Below are 14,760 nucleotides of genomic sequence, written 5' to 3'. Positions count from 1 at the left end.
TCTAAAACACAGTATCTAAGGGACAGGGCATCATTGACTCAATGGACATGAGTCTGAGCAAACTCCAGGAGATAGTGAAGGACAGAGGAGCCTGGTGTGCTGTGGTCGATGGGGTCACAAGAGTCGGACACAACTTAGCAACTGAACAACAAGGGGACAGGAGTGAAATTGGGTCCAGGTAAAATAAACTAGGTCATGCTCCAAGTGGAGAGTCCTAAGTAAGAGGAAACGGGAAGGAAACAGGACAATCAGACTGGGATGAGAGAATATGGAGTGTAGAGGGGAAGCCTGAGCAAAAAGCATTTGTAAAGATTTTTTAAGGGTGAATTTTATCAAGTACCCACAGCCTTACTCTGGCTGAATAGAGGGTCCTGGTGGGACGTCAGGACTCCACCTAGAGGGTTGAATTTGTGTAGATGGAGGAGATGGATTGTATTGAAGAGAGTTACTAATCTTCTCTTTATTCATTGCATATGGAAGCCAATCACTCGCTGTTAAAAGTATAATGGAGCCAGATAGGGCTCAGATTCATATGTTTACATTTATTCCTATATTTCTCCCACTCCTCTATGGGAGTCAGGGAATAGATGGTAGTAACAAGTGAATCCTGAGCCAAAGGCAGTTTGTTTTCTGCATCACTGATATTCTACTGGTGTGAGTAATTCTCAAATTGCAAGTTGCTGCTCATGGCCCCTAGAATTCACAATATCTAGTGTTTCTGGGTAGAGACAGAAGACAGATTCTTTCTCCATCACCTTATTTTCTTTCTTCCCAGTGCAGAACTTGGCTGTCTGCATCAGTGCTGACCAATCTTTCTTAGCATATTTATCAGACTACATAGGATTTGGAAATTGTGCTTACTCTGAAAAAATAAAAAGGTTTTGGTACTAAGCCATCTATCAAAGAAGGACACACATGCAGGAAGACTCAAATGATATTTATGCCTGCAGTGGGAGAAACACATAATAAAAAAAGCCTAGATAAATTTGTAGCAGGGATTTGTTTTTACAACTGGAAGTTTAAGTAATAATTCAGACTTAGTCTATCAAATTCTATGGTCAAGATTGTTTTTTCAGTGTTCTTTAACTCTCACTACAATAGATTTTCATGTTGGGGGAGAACATGAGAAAGGAAAAAAGTAAGAAAAAGTATTGAGTTTCCCTAAGACTCTGTTAACTTAAGAAAAATTAATGTTTTTTGGGCTGATTAGTAGAGTTGTGTGTGTGTGTGTGTGTATGTGTGTGTGTGTGTGTGTGTGTGTGTGTGTGGCTATTGCTTATTCAATACAGAAGGGAAGAATGTATTTTTGATCTATTAGGGTTATTGCAAGAACTCACATTTTAAATTCTCATGTCAGTTATAATAACTGTTAGTTCATGTGATTCATAAACTTAAATATGATTTTAAAAACCATTTATGAATATGATTAAAAGTTTCCAGACATATAAAAATAAAGGAATGCATTGCTTGTTGTATCAACTTTTCTGAAACATTATTCACTTTATCTTGTTAGGTCCTGAAATGACTTGCTAAATACATTTTTAATAAAATCTGTAATCTCTTGATGTGAACAGAGTAGATAACAGAGATTTACCAAATTTATATAATGTATTAATCAATAAGACATTTGACTTTAGCATATAAGTGATGACAGAATAAATTGTTTAGTGAAGTTACTCAGAATCCAATTACTTATTTGCTGTTTTCTATGGAGAATATTTGACTACTGAGTAAATGTTCTAGCTGGTAGCTATTGCTCCTTAAAAACCAGATGTACTTATTTCTCTGTATTGACTGACTTGTTTTCACAGTTTATTTCTCTTGCTAAAGTTTTTCACTATAATGTTTAGCATTTCAAATACAACTCTCTTCAGTTTAGTCGCTTAGTCATTTCTGACTCTTTGCAACCCCATGAATCGCAGCATGCCAGGCTTCTCTGTCCATCACCAACTCCTGGAGCTTGCTCAAATTCATGTCCATCGAGTCGATGATGCCATCCAACCATCTCATCCTCTGTCATCCCCTTCTCCTCCTGCCTTCAATCTTTCCCAGTATCAGGGTCTTTTCTAAGGAGTCAGTTCTTCGCATCAGGTGGCCAAAGTATTGGAGCTTCAGCTTCAGCATCAGTCCTTCTAATGAATATTTAGGACTGATTTTCTTTAGGATTGATTGGTTTGATCTTATTGCAGTCCAAGGGACTCTCAAGAGTCTTCTCCAACACCACAGTTCAAAAGCATCAGTTCTTCAGTGCTCTAGCTTTCTTTATGGTCCAACTCTCACATCCATACATGGCTACTGGAAAAACCATAGCTTGGACTAGATGGATCTTTGTCGGCAAAGTAATTTCTCTGCTTTTTAATATGCTAAGTTGGTCATAGCTTTCCTTCCAAGGAGCAAGCGTCTTTTAATTGCATGGCTGCAGTCACCACCTGCAGTGATTTTGGAGCCCTACAAAGTAAAGTCTGTCACTTTCCACTGTTTCCCCATCTATTTGCCATGAAGTGATGGGCCCAGATGCCATGATCTTTGTTTTTTGAATGTTGAATTTTAAGCCAGCTTTTTCACTCTCTTCTTTCACTTTCATCAAGAGACTCTTCAGTTCTTCTTTGCTTTCTGCCATAAGGGTGGTGTCATCTGCATATCTGGGGTTATTGATATTTCTCCCAGCAATCTTGATTCCAGCCTGTGCTTCATCCAGCCCTGCCTTTTGCATGATGTACTCTGCATATAAGTTAAATAATCAGGATGACAATACACAGCCTTGTCATACTCCTTTTCCAATTTGCAACCAGTCCGTTTTTCCATGTCTGGTTCTAACTGTTGCTTCTTGACCTGCATACAGATTTCTTAGGAGGCAGATAAAGTGGTCTAGTATTCCCATCTCCTTAAGAATTTTTCAAAGCTCAAGCTTTCATTAATGTGGAGAGTTAGTAGTTTTTGAACTCAGATATCTGAGAGAATTTGAAAAGGAAAACTAGTAAAGTTTTTTTTTTTTTTTAAATAGATTAACCATTTCCACAGAAGTAGCAGCTGCTCTCCTAGCAGGTCAATTTTATGATGTGATTCTGGAGGTTGTTCCTGAGAAACAAAGCTCTGATGAGTCTGATCCTGTGACATGGATGAGATCAGCCCTGATTATTAAGGTGATTTTAGAAGTTTCTTCTTGAGGGTTTCCAGGTGACGCTAGTGGTAAAGAACCTCCCTGCAAATGCAGGAGACTCAGGAGACACAAAAGATGCAGGTTCCTTCCCTGGGTCAGGAAGATACCCTGTGGTAGGAAATGGCAGCTCGCTCCAGTATTCTTGCCTGGAGAATCCCATGAACACAGGAGCCTGGTGGGCTACAGTCCATGGGGCCGCAAATAGTCGGACACGACCGAGTGACTAAGCACACAGCACAGCACAGCCTCTTCATGAGAGTTACTGGGAATATACCTGAAACTCAGGAGATCTTCAGAGTGACTAAAGTGTCAGATCCAGTTATAAAAGCTAAGCAGGATGACAAGAATGAACTCTCAGAAAAGAATGTTTGGATTATCACCTAAAGAAGGAACACTGAATGGAAGAAATTTTGCTGTGTTTTAGAATGGTTTCTTCTAATGAGATATTTTAAAATATCATGAGAGAGGGTTTGTATTGTAATAAATGAATCTATTACTTTAAAATTAGCTACCTTTTATGACATATTTGTTTGCTTTTTTAAAGACTGTTTATTTTAGAGCATTTAATTTTACAACAAAATTAAGAGGAAAATCTCTTAATCAAAATGAAGAGATTTCCCACATAACCTCAGCCTATTCACAAACAAAGCCTCCCCATTATCAACATCCCCACAAAAGTGGTACATTTTTAGAGTTGATGAATCTACATGACATGCAATAATTGCCCAAAGTCCACAGTTTGTATTAAAGTTCATTCTTGGTGGTGTACTTTCTATTGGTGGTTTAGTCTCCAAGTCGTGTCCGACTCTTTGCAAACTCATGGACTATAGCCCCTCCAGGCTTCTCTGCCCATGGAATTTTCTAGGCAAGAATACTGGAGTGGGTTGCCATTTCCTTCTCCAGGGTATTTTCCCAACCCAGGAACTGAACCCAGGTCTCCTTTACTGCACGTAGGTTCTTTACCAACTGAGATACAAGGGAATCCCTGTACTTTGTAGTTTCTATGGGTTTGGGCAATGTTTAATGACATGATTCCATCATTATAGCATCATACAGACTATTTTCATTGCCCTAAAAATTCTCTGCCTAGTCACCTCACCCCTTTCCTCAGGTTATTGGCAACCACCACATATTTTACTGTCCCATAGAATGTCATGTAGTTGGGATCATACAGTAAGTAATTAGCCTATCCCGATTATTTTCTTTCCCTTAGTAATATACATTCAAGCTTCCTTTCTATGTCTTTTCATGGCTTGATAGATAACTTCATTTTAATGCTGAATAATATTCCATTGTCTGGATGTATACCATTTTATTTATCCCACTCCTACTGAAGGCCATTTATCCCACTCCTAATGAAGGTCATATGTTGCTTCCAAGACATAATGGTCTGTAGTTTTCTTTTCTTGCAATATCTTTGTGTGGTTTTGGTATAAGGATAGAGCTGGTCTCATAAAATAAGTTAGAAAGCATTCCCTTTGCCTCTGTACTGGAATAAATTGTAGAGAATTGGTTATTTCTTCCTTATGTATTTTATTGAATTCACCATCTGTGCATGCCACTCTCTGTGTTGAAGGTTACTAATTACTGATTCGATTTCTGTAATATTATGCGAGCCCATTCAGATTGTTTCCTTCTTGTGTGAGTTTTGGCCAGTTGTTATAGGCTGTAGTCATAGTCTCACATAGAGTCAAGGGGAAGGAACAGAGGCCCTCAGACTCTGTGGAAAGAGTGGCAATATCACATTAAGAGAAGAACATGTGAAACAAGAGATCTTGCTGTGGCCATCTTGAAACATGCAATATAACTAACTTTAAAGATAATCGTATAAGTCAATAATATTAAAGTTGTAAATTTCAATAACCTGAATCAGAAAAAGTTTACTTCTTGCTTTTGCTCTGTGTTCAAGGTTGAAGATTGCTTGTTATCACATCATAACCTGGCCTTTTCTGCCTGATATGAACATAATTTAGAGTCAATTAGGTCTATAACACTTGCTCTGGCTCTTAATTTCTTCTCTTCCAGAGGTGGTAATTTTTTGTTTTTCTAGAATATCTTTTTTGTTTATCTCTGTATCTCTAAATAACATGTTTGTATTGCTACTTCTGATTTTCTCAATTTTAGGTATTATCTGTTGATTTTGCACTAAGGAAACTAAGGACTTACTTTTCTTTAATTCCCCTCCCTGAACACACAAATATGTATTCTTGGCCCCCATTCTCTTCATAGAGTTATATTCTAATTTTTTCCAGATTAATATATTGGTAAATATTATCATGTTACATTATCATGTTCTAATCTATGTATAATATTCAGATCTAAGCCACACGGTAAAATATAATTATTTCCCTTTCTGCATAACTTTAAAAAATTATTTAATTTTGAAAAAAAAATGAAATGTGAAATGAAAAAGTACATATAAGTGTAAAGTTTAAACAAATATTTATGTAACAGTGAGCCAGATCAAGAGCAAATACTTTCATTACCCTACCTGTTCATACTTTTCATTCTTATTCTTAAAAACAAACATTTTATTGATAATAATCATCACTTCTGTGTTTTATAGTTTTGTCATCTAATATGCATTCATTAACACTAAGTCTAGTCTTGCATGTTTTTAAATTTTATGTAAACGGCATTATATGATGTTCATTCTTTTGTGTCTGGCTTCTTTTGCCTGACATTACTTTTGTGAGATTCATCCATGTTGTTTTGTGTAGCTGCTATTTGTTAATTTTTACTGAAACATTTTATTGCATGAATATATTTGTTTCTTTACCCACTTAAAAAATTATTATTTATTTATTTGGCTGTACTGGGTCTTCACTGAGGCATGCAGGATCTTTAGTTGCACCATGTGGGATCTAGTTCCTGACCAAGGTTCAAACCTGGGCTCCCAGCATTGTGGGCACAGAGTTTTAACCAAGAGACCACCAGGGAAGTCCCATTTTACCCATTTTTTTTGTTGGTGGGCGTTTAGGTTGTTTCACAGTTTTGACCATTGAAAATAATGTTATTAGGAACATTCTTTTTATATCTCTTGGTGCATATATGTACATATTTACATGGGTCATATGTGTAGGAGTGGAATTACTGGTCATAAAATATCTTCAGTGTATGTATCTTCAATAATAAGCTGTTTTCCAAATTGGTTGCATCCATTTACGCTTCTACCAGCATCACACATAAATTATTACTCTGTATCTTTGCCAATATCTGGTATTGTTAGTTTTTTAAATGTTTGCTAGTCTAGTGGGTGTGAAATGGCTTAATTTGGATCTCCTGAATAATAAAAGTTGAATACCTTTGCCTATGTTATTGGGTCTTGAATTTCCTTTTTTGTGAAGCGCCTGCTCAAGATTTTTGCTTAGTTTTAATTAGACTGTTTCTCCTATACATTTTGCTTTGGAAGAGAGCTTTTTTAAAATTGAGGCACATGGGTGTGGAACCTATGGATCTGGAAGGTGAACAGTTTATTTTTTTTGAAAAATATTCACAAATAAGTAGACCTGCACTGTTCAAACCCATGTTGTTTAAGGATCAAGTTTTTTGAGAAATTATCACTAAAATTGGTCTAGTCTATATCTGTCACCATATATAATTACATTTTTTTCTTGTGATAAGGACTTTTCAGATCTCTCTTAGCAACTTTCAGACATACAATTTAACATTATTAACTACAGCTTCTATCTTGTGCATTAGATCCCCATGACTTAGTTACTCTAATAAGCAACTTTTTATGTGTTTTGAATCAATCTTCCTCTGGTTATTTACATGGCACATAGTCCTCATCATTTGTCTTTTTGCTTTCTTAGTGGTATCATTTGATGACCAGATTCTTAATTATAATTAGCCTAATTTATTAATAACTTTTACTGTTAAGTAATTTTTATGAATAAAATTTTCTCAGCACAAGATCATGAAAATACTATCCTAAATTGTTTTCTGACAATTGTTTTTTACCTTAGCATACAAACCTAACTTCGTTTGATTTATGTGTTTGACATGAGGCAAGGGTCAAGTTAATTTTCTTTTCCATATGGATAATCAACTGTCCTAGTTCTTTTGTTAAAGATAGCCTCTGCAAAGTTGCTATTGTCATAGACCAAAAGGCCGTCTTGTATGGGCCCATGTCTTGGCCTGTGTTTATGTCTTTATTCTATTTCTAAGTCTTGATTTTCAGTAGAGTAGTCTTTCTACCTTTTCTCCTACTTTAAGTTTGTCTTAGCTATTCTTGGCCTTTTGCATTTCCATATAAATTTAAAATTTGTCTTATAAATTTCCTTGGTACTTTTATGTGGATTGCATTAGATCAATCTGAGGATAAACGATACATTATAATATGGTTATTCTAATCTGCAGTTATGATTTATATATTTATATAGGTCTTCTTTAATCTCCTTCAATGTTGTTTTAAGGTTTCATGTGCAGTCTTTTACATATTTTATTGGATTTATTCCTGGGCATTTCATATTTTAGATGTTATTGTAAAAGTATGTTTAAAAATTTTATTTTCTGACCTGAAGTTTTCCATGTCATATAGAATAAAACAGATTTTTGAATGTTGACTGGGAAATATTCATAGTAGGCTAGTAAAAAGTGAACTGGGTGATGCAGAACAGATACTGGGCGATTAGAATTTGGTTTCCAGAAATCCTATGCAAGGGAGACTCTTCCTACTTCACTCAGTATTTCAATATTTGTATTTTTATGTTTTTATAAGAAAATATAGCTCCCCTGTATTAGTTTCCTATTTTCACTGTAACAAATTACTACAAACTTAGTGACTTCAAACAATACAAATTTATAATGCTGTAATTCTGCGGTCCAGAGTCTAAAACTGGTTGGTAGGTCTGTGTTCCTGGAAATTCTAGGAAGATAAGTTACACTTAAACCATATCCTTTGTGCCACCTGACATAGCACTGAGCATTCCTTTTTCTTTTTAACCTTAATTGAAAGTTGAAAAGGATAAAGACCTGGGTGCTGCTAATTAACAGCTGTATAATCCTGGGCAAGACATATGCGAGGGTCTGAATGTTTGTGTCCCTCCAAAATTCATAAGGTCAAAATCCTAAAGCCTGAAATGATGGTATGAAATAGGGCCTTTGGAAAGTGACCAGGTCATGAGGGTTCTGCCCTCATGAATGGGATGAGTCGCCTTATACAAGTGGTATCACAGAGCTTGCTACTTTCCTCTTCCCTCAAGCGAAGATTCAACAAGAAGTCTGCAACCCAGAAAAGGGCTCATGATGGCGCCTGGATCTTGGACTTCCAGCCTCCAGAACTGTGGGAAGTTCTGTTGTTTATAAGCTGCCCAGTGGTATATTCTTTTAGTAGCTCCCACAGACTCAGTTCAGTTCAGTTCAGTCACTCAGTTGTGTCCGACTCTTTGTGACCCCATGAATTGCAGCACACCAGGCCTCCCTGTCCATCACATCTCCCAGAGTTCACTCAGACTCACGTCCATCGAGTCCGTGATGCCATCCAGCCATCTCATCCTCAGTCGTCCCCTTCTCCTCCTGCCCCCAATCCCTCCCAGTATCAAAGTCTTTTCCAATGAGTCAACTCTTCACATGAGGTGGCCAAAGTACTGGAGCTTCAGCTTTAGCATCATTCCTTCCAAAGAACATCCAGGGCTGATCTCCTTCAGAATGGACTGGTTGGATCTCTTTGAAGTCCAAGGGACTCTCAAGAGTCTTCTCCAACACCACAGTTCAAAAGCATTAATTCTTCGGTGCTCAGCCTTCTTCACAGTCCAACTCTCACATCCATACCTGACTACTGGAAAAACCATAGCCTTGACTAGACGGACCTTAGTCGGTAAAGTAATGTCTCTGCTTTTGAATATACTATCTAGGTTGGTCATAACTTTTCTTCCAAGGAGTAAGCGTCTTTTAATTTCATGGCTGCAGTCACCATCTGCAGTGATTTTGGAGCCCCCAGAAATAAAGTCTGACACTGTTTCTACTGTTTCCCCATCTATTTCCCATGAAGTGATGGGACTAGATGCCATGATCTTAGTTTTCTGAATGTTGAGCTTTAAGCCAACTTTTTCACTCTCCTCTTTCACTTTCATTAAGAGGCTTTTTAGCTCTAAGACCCCATTTAACCTTATCTATAAAATGGGAATTGTAGCGACACTTTACAGAGTTGTTTTGACAAGTGTGGAAACTGTGCTATGTAAACCACAGTGACTCTAGTTTTTGTTATTCAGTATTTTTGCTGAGAGTGAAGTCTGACCATTAAGGACTTTTCTAGGATCACTGGGGAGAAAATCCAACCCAAACTGGCTTAAGCTAAAAGGGACGTTTGTTGGCTCACATGACTCAGAATTCCAGAGGAGCATCTGAGGTAGGGGCAGTCTGATGAAGGGGCTGAAATGCTGTCATGGGGTCTCACTGTCTCCTCAGTCTGCTGTCCTGCACGGTGGTGTCAGTCTACCTCCATGCGGTGTCAGTATGGCTGTCCTTAATGCTAGATCTACAGCCTCCTATGTTCAACTCCAGTGAAAAACAGTGCAGCGTCCTCAGAGTGTCTGCACAAACCCTAGGATTAACTCTAAATGGGACCAGTTTGAGGGACATGCTTCTCCCTGATGTGGCCTGATTTGATCATGAGACTAGAGGGACAGAACCAGCATGACTCACTCAGTCTGTCCCCAGAGCATGGATGGGACCTCTGAACCACAAGTACCAGGAGTGACAGAGCATTTGCTGGGTTATAACCAAAGAAGAGGGGTGGCTTCTAGATGATTAAAAAATGCCCACTTCGGGGGTATTTAATATTTCTGAGAGGATGTCACTTTATCCTTAGTTTGCCCTACTCAGGAGAGATAACTTTCATGGAAGAAACTGCCATTTTTGTCTTGAAATATTTTTCTCCCTCTCTTTGTTTGTTTGAAGCTCATAATTATAACATGCTGTATATCTTTTCTTTCTTTCTGGCAACCAATTTTCCCCATCTGTTTTTTATTGAATGATGTATGGGAAAGCCACATTTTCCTAGCTGGGAAAGCTTGATGAGCCATTCTGTATGTCTTCTGCATTCTGTTTAAGACATTTCTATTTTTAGATTTTTGGGATGATTTATACATATGCCTGGTAGCCAGTGTTAGCTCTTAAACTTTTTTCTTAGAAAATTTAAAGTTCCATTTATTCTTGAGCACTTTTCCATGGCTACTTAGGATACTGTTATAAATTTATAAGACTTCAGCTTATATAGGTATAGTATTTAATATTTTTAATATTTTATGGGCATATTATAAGTTTGTGTTTTTTTCTATGTAATTCCATTTGTATTCACTTATTCGGACACGACTTAGTGACTAAAAAACAACAACAAATTTTTTTAACAAATATTAAAGCAGACAAATAAAACTTAGTGACTTCTTTTTCTGAATAGCTCTGAAATTGATCATAGGTAGCTTGCAAAATTTCACAATATCAGTTCTACCAGGAAAAAAGAAAAAAAATAATTTTAAGGCTTGTACACATTATATAGCATATCTTTATATTTACAGTTTTAAATGATGAAGCTGAAGAATTCGATTTTAGAAAGAAGCATTGGAATCTTACTGTTACTCCTGGTAAATTTTGCTGGAAAACAGGAACATAATTAGATCATCAGTGGTAACATTTTTCTTCTAGTACATTTTCAAATCCTTGCAGGGACAGTTTGTGATGTTTTGTTTTTGACTAGATTTGCCTTTTGATTTGATAATCTCAGTAATTCATATTCTTTTGGTAACATTCAGTATTTGTAAATAAAATGCATAAATAATTTGATTGACCAAAATAATTTCCATTTTTATAAAAATGTAATTAAAACAACTATTCAGTTTCCTTCTTGTCATCCTGATAGATAGTTCAACAAAAGGGTAGGAGAAAAAAGAATTTTTCCTACATAAGCACACTGCTTACAAGAATTAGGTGCTTGGGGGTGCTTCTGTACTATTGGATTTAATAATAGGCATTGTTTATAAGAATCTGCCTGCAATGTGGGGAGGGGGTGCTGTGTTCAATACCTGGATTAGGAATATCCCCTGGAGAAGGGAATGACAATTCACTCTAGTGTTCTTGCCTGGAGAATTCCGTGGATAGAGGAGCATGGTGGGCTGCAGTCTACGGGGTCACAAAGAGTTGTAGACGACTGGATGATTAACACTTCCACTTCTTTCACTATTGTTCATAACAATAAACAAAGTTCCTGTCACATGGTCTTGTGGGATTACTTAATTTTTGTGTCTTCATTTTCCCCATCTCTAAAATGGGGATTATAATATTATGACTTTATAGGATTGTGGCTAGGACAAAAGGAGTCATACCTATATGATACTGAGAAGAGTAGCTGTGTAGTACTGTGAAGAGATAGTAAGTACTCTGGAAATGTTGACCATTATTACATAATGGCGTAGCGGACAGCAAGTATGCACCAGGGCTCTGAGGTCAAACTTGCTGATCTCTTCCTGATTATGCTGTTGGAAAAGATATTTAATTTCACTGAGTTATGATTCTCTCATTTGTGAAATACTGGTACCAAAGTCAGGGTTTTTGTGAGTTTAAATAAAATGATATATATGAAGCATTTAGAATAATGCCTGGGGTATGCAAGCACTCAAAAAATATAACCTATTAGCAGCATCTTTTTTGGGTTATGAACTCCACAAGAACACATAGAAGACATTTATTTAATTCAGTTTGCATAGATTCAATGAGCGAAATGATGGATAAATACAAGTAATTAGGTCTTAAATTTGGATTGATTGTGCTTTATTTTTTTCACTCCTTTATCCAGTAATATAGTAAGTGGTTGAATTTTTCTAACAAATATAAGTAAGCACACATGTACTAAATGTGAAACAGTTAAATAGAAAAGCCCTGTGTTAGATAGACTAGGGAAAACGAAGAGAAAACGAAAAGAAAACGAATCCCCAATCCAAGAGAAAACGAATCCCCAATCATATAAATATTTGTATCAAGAGGCAGGAAATAATGAAAAGTGAGTGAACTTTATGAAACAAAAGAATGTAGCAGAGTCTCAGAGAAATTCCTTTGTATAGACAGGAGTGTATTCACCTAAGGGTTACTCGCTTTACAGCTGCTTGCCTCAGAAGGCATTCATAAACATCTGTTTGTTTTGGAGAGCTCTATAACATCTGTAGTTCCTGGGTTATACAGATTGGGGCAAAAGTAACTAGAAAGAGAGACAAGAAATACTAGCATACACGTGATAGAAATACACTTGAGGGACTACATAGAGATGAGTCACTAGACTCATGTCTTGTTAACTGAGCTTTGAGTAATTTCAGACAATACTTTTGAACAATTGAAGACAATACTCTTCCTTCCTTCCCTCTCTTCTTTCTCTTTCTTGCTTCCTTCCTTCCTTCCTTCAGTTGATATATCAATATTTGTATCAGGAAAATAACCTGCCCAGTGAGAATTGGCATGGGGAAAGCAAACCTCCAAAAAACAAAAAAGTTGATGCATGTTAGAAACTGCAGGCTTGACATAAGGAGAGCAAGATCAGGACTAGGGCAGTAATATGACCCAAATTTTTCCTGACCAAGGGTTTTATAATCTGTAGTGGGTGTTTACTAAATACCAGGCACCTTGTCAAGTGTTTTAGACATGTGATTTCATTTAATCGTCACTGTAAACCTTTTACACATTACTTTTGTCTGTCCCATTTCATAGTGAAGTCATTTTTTCAATGTACTTTGTTCATGAAATGTGTGTGTTTGGAACATCAGCAGCAGGGTTTTCTGTTTAAATCTTGACTTTGTAATGCTATGAGTGGGTGTGTTCATTAAGTTTTCTGATATTTAAATAGCTGTTCATGGTAATATCATTTGAAGAGAAAAATTAAAAAACACGTTTGTACCTTTTCCCAAAATATCTTTAAACTTTAATGTTAGATCACAAGTTTTGAGAGGAAAAGATTTTAAAAAGTACTTATCAGGTATTAAAATGACAAAACCAGAACAACTGCAGTGTTTAGAAATTATGATGGAATATAATGTTACCACATAGAAATTAATTGATATAACTTTATGCTTTGATGGATAGTATGTGTTAGTTGCTCAGTCATATCTGACACTTTGTGACTCAATGGACTGTAGCCCAGTGGGCTCCTCTGTCCATGGGATTTCCCAGGCAAGAATACTAGAGTGGTTTGCCATTTCCTACTCCAAGGGATCTTCCCAACCCAGGGATTAAATCTGGGTCCCCTGCATTGCAGACAGATTCTTTACCATCTGAGCCACCAGAGTGTAGTAGTAGTAGTCTAGTTGCTAAGTTGTGTCCAACTCTTGCGAGCTCATAGACTGTAGCCCGCCAGGCTCCTCTGTCCATGGGATTCTCCAGGCAAGAATACTGGAGTGGGTTGCCATTTCCTTCTCCAGGGGATCTTCCCTACCTGGGAATCAAACCCAGGTCTCCTACATTGCAGGCAGATTCTTTACCAATTGAGCTATGAGGGGGCCAATATTAAAATATGTATATATATAATATATATAAAATATATATAAAGCAATTAATTTATATAACTTTATGCTTTGATAGTTCAATCTATACTTTTTGTAAACCTGTTTTTCTCAGAAACATATAGATGGACAAGGCTACCAAATGTCTGTTTGATGTATTTATTTGAAATGTTTAATAATTCAAATATTAATTGCTTAGAAAAAATTAGAAATTAGGAAAAGATATATATCAGTCATACACAGGTCCTGGTGAAACAAATGATTGCGACTTGAACATCTTTATTTTTAGTCATTTTCTTTTATGCATAATTGCAATCAGGTTACGTAAGTACTAAAACAGCTTCTGTTAGTTAGTCATAATTGCTTTTTGTGTCATATAGTTAGACTTCTTAAGCCACCCTGTAAAATAGTTGGGTAATCAATGAGGGAAAGTTCATAGTTTACTTAACTATGTATGTATCATTGATCATTTAGACAGTCTCCAAATATCTACATATAATGTACATGAGCCTTTTCTGATATTAACATTATTTCACTGAGATAGATTTATAAAGTTAGTGGATATTTTATCATTTTGATACATGTCCCAAATTACTTTCCTCATAATAGTATTTTCCACTACCATTAATATATAAACTATAGTTCATTTCCTCTTTTACAGGTTATTTGTTCACGTCCTTTGAGGGTTGAAATTTTAGCATCTTAATATTTCTCTTATCAATTTGTAGGTCATTTCTGTGATTAAACTCTTAAATACTTGCTACAAATACAGTTCCTAATAAGTTGTTTATCTTATTACTTAGAAGTGTTTTTTATTTTGTCAAAGTAATATTCACATTTTAATCTAAATTTTGATTCATTTTCTTTTTTCTAAGTATTTTTTTCCTCATCAACTTTATGAAAGCTAAGGGAGAGTTAACTACTATTGTTCTGTCTTTTGATTTTTTTATATTTAATTTTGGAATATACTCTCTATTTTACTGCATGTTGTTGAAGTGAAGGGATATTTCTTTTTACAGGGCTAAAGCAAAGAGAAGTTTAACTTTTTAAGATATCTATAAAATAAAATTTAAAGCAAACCTTTTAAAAAGTAAAAGTATTTCTCTTTAAGCAGTA

The sequence above is a fragment of the Ovis aries genome, chromosome 10, assembly GCF_016772045.2.
Source record: "Ovis aries strain OAR_USU_Benz2616 breed Rambouillet chromosome 10, ARS-UI_Ramb_v3.0, whole genome shotgun sequence".
NCBI lineage: Eukaryota > Metazoa > Chordata > Mammalia > Artiodactyla > Bovidae > Ovis > Ovis aries.
This window is presented reverse-complemented; position numbering follows the sequence as displayed.